This window comes from Bidens hawaiensis, unplaced genomic scaffold (genome assembly GCF_021521415.1).
Source record: "Bidens hawaiensis isolate Kalapana, Puna unplaced genomic scaffold, B.hawaiensis_p1.1 tig00019799_1, whole genome shotgun sequence".
NCBI lineage: Eukaryota > Viridiplantae > Streptophyta > Magnoliopsida > Asterales > Asteraceae > Bidens > Bidens hawaiensis.
This window is the reverse complement of record NW_027493006.1, coordinates 44,832-48,119: the sequence shown is the minus strand read 5'-3', so window position 1 is coordinate 48,119 and position 3,288 is coordinate 44,832. Positions and strand designations below refer to the sequence as shown.

At 34.1% G+C, this 3,288-nt stretch overlaps 1 pseudogene; it reads right to left on the bottom strand.

Moving 5' to 3' along the window:
* Nucleotides 1–658: 658 nt before the first annotated feature.
* LOC143559254 (prefoldin subunit 2 pseudogene) lies at nucleotides 659–3,066 on the bottom strand (annotated as a pseudogene).
* Between the last annotated feature and the right edge of the window lie 222 nt (nucleotides 3,067–3,288).

The following is a 3,288-nucleotide window of genomic DNA, read 5'->3' as shown; positions in this document are numbered from 1 at the left end:
TAAGTTTGTTAAAAGAGCTCACGAATTATGCTTTTAACCGGTTAAAAGGAAACATACGCATTAATTACTAATTGATTTGATATTAATTATGGATTAAACCATTTTCTTGGGTGAGATAGAGGGAAACATAAGTGATGTGGTGCTTATATGGAGTTAAGAGGGGTTAGAGTATATCCCATGACCTAAAACTTAATCATTAAGCGATTCCATGACCTTTGAATCATTTAGCATGTCACTAAAACTTAATCAATAAGCGGTTCCATGAACTATGGAACCATTAACATGTGTCATTTTTAGTAAACCAGACACACTCTATCTATAAAAGATTTAAAGATAGCATTTTAATATAATCATTTAGCTACCAAACAACCCCTGAGTTCAAAAGATCACTTTCAAAGATGATGGATATTGACAATCACCTCATGGCTAATGATATTCGGACTTCAGTTTGAGTATCATTGTTTACTACTTTTGAATTTGTCTGTTATGTTTGTGCTTGTTTAGATTCTTAATGAACAGGCATAAACGAACAATAGTGAATGAATGTGTGAATAGTGATGAATGTGTGTTCGTTTATGTTTATCTGTCCGTTTTCTTTACACTGCCGAATATCATTAGCCAGTTGACAAAACCACCAACCCGCTAAAAATACACTGCCCGGTTGACCATCCAACCCAGCTGATTTGGTTTGCCAGTTTTCAAAAAACATATTTAATGGTCAGATCACAAATTTCATCAAATGCAACCCTTTGTTCATAAGCCACAAAATCTTACCATCACAAAACTAGCTCAAGAGTTCAAAATCAAAACATCAAAAGCAGCAACAACTAGAAAACCTCCCAACTAATAATCTTACAAATCATAATCTTGTTCAGCGTTTATGAAAATGCACGATAACCATCACAAAATCAAAATAACAATCACAAAACATTACGCATTAGCGGGACCAACAAGAACACCCTGTGCAGACCCTTCTTTCTTGCTATTATCATCCACAGACTCGCCGTCATTTTTCCTAATCCGAATCTTGTACTTAGTTTCAAAATCAGCCAACTCTTTCTTCTTCCTTTCCAAAGCTTCATTAAGTCTAGCAATCACCACTTCAATTCCCTCCTTATTTTGTTGGACAGCGGGCAAAACTTCCTTGATTGTTCTTTCAACAAGCACGCGACCAATCATTCTGTAACAGCGCCTTGTGGGATCGAGTGGCTGTATGGCGTTAATGACCAATGAGTGTTCGCTTACTTCCATCTCCAGTTCGGTAATTTTGGAGTAAATTTGATTCATTTCGGTTCTTATGCTGCCATACTTGGCTGCAACTTCTTGCTCATTTATCGGGTCCTTGTGTTCACTTCCAGAAACACCAGCCATGATACTGAAGTTAAAAATATATATTAAATGTCAAACATATTTAATTTATTGTTTACCAAAAGCAGGTCGAATGGGTAAAGTTTAAAACGAGTCAAATGGGTAAATGTGTAAAACTATAAAACAGGTTTAATGGATCGACTTTAAAAAGGGGTGATATGGTAAAATTCAAAACAGGCTAGCAATGTAACAAGTCAAACAGGTCAAGTGACATGTTAACAGTCTTTTCTAAATTGTTTTATTTCAAAAGTTATATTACCTTAACCATTTTGAAAAACTAGAAGTTGAAGGATGAAAAAATGGTAGTGGGTCTAGATGTAATGTTTACGCTTATAAACAAACCTAACGTACACAGACAGGGCCTGATCGTGTTCGTTCATTAACTTTAACAGAACTATCAATCGAACATGAACACTTAAACGCACGGGGTTTTCTTGTACATGTTTGTTCATTAGTCGTATAAACGAACAGTTCACGTATGTAAACAAACATGACTGCAGACATAGATGAACGGAAATAACAGAGTAAACACCAATTAAAGGTAAAGTGAAAATCAATCTATTGAGCCTAAAAATTAATAAAATTTGACTAATTGTAAAGAGTGATATATTTCATAAACTCAACAAAATTATAATGGGCATAAAAAATTAAGTAAATATATAAACATAAACGAAGGTTCACAAACATAGACGAACGAATGAGGCTTGTGCTCATGTTGTTCATTTAACTAAACAAACAAAAAGAAAACTTGTCCATGTTCGCTCATTTATTAAGTAAATGAACATAAATGAACTTCCCACAGAACGGTTCATGTATGATTCATCGAACGTTTAGCTCATTTACAGGCCTAGAAATGTTCAGGTCAACCGATGCTTAAACAATTCAGAAAAGAATTGGAAAAACATAAAACCAAATGATGTAAATGAAAAAAATACAGTGCAGAACTGCCTATGAAATGACATCTAACAATACGATTCAGATTACGGATTCTAATACTACCAGAAAGAGGCAAAATTAAACTGGGCTTGTAGTTGGTTGAATTATCTACAATCGGGCAATATAAGGAGAATATCATATATTGAGTTGTTCACTTATATTATCCCATTTATCCTTATCATTCTACCAGCAAAACACGATATCGTCAGAAGCAAATAATGCCTTTGATGACACTCCATCCAAATCTGTTACAGTATAACTTAATATGAAGATATAAGACAGTTACAATTGAGGTTTTGACATCCAATATTAAGTTAATAGTATAAACACATGCCATCAAACTATGTCTACCACAACTTACATGTCCAGATTAGAATCATCATGTTTCAAACCCTAGTAAAAACTTCTGTTTTCAAGAAATAAAAGCCATGGATTTCATGTTCATAAGTTGAAATACACTTAGAGGCCATCAGTTTAGGGATGTGTGTGTATGTGTCAAATTTAAAACCAATAGCAAAAGGTTCAACTTGTTCGAGGCATTTCGTCGAACAGTTGGGCGGCATAGAGTGATTGTTTGAATAATAAGCAGCAGTTTAGTTATGATATCGTTAATAGCTAACTATTGCAAAAAAATAACACAGATCGCCATGGAATCTTACTGAGATTTGGACGGTTTGATCGACGGAGAGAATAGCGTCCGGTGATACACGAGCGAGAGACGATGTCGGATTCCGAAACCCTAAAATATCCCCAAAGTCTAAAGTGGTTTATGACTAGAGCTTTATATTCGTTTATATTAGTTCGTTTGAAAAAAAAGAATATAAACGAGAAATTTCGTTCGATTAACTAATTGAACGGACACGAACAAGAGTCAGGTTTGTTTAATCGTGTTCTGATAATGTATTCGTTTACGTTTATTTATATTTGTTTGTTTATTAAAGGTTTTTTATATTCTTTAATCACTATTTTAATCCTGTCACAAAA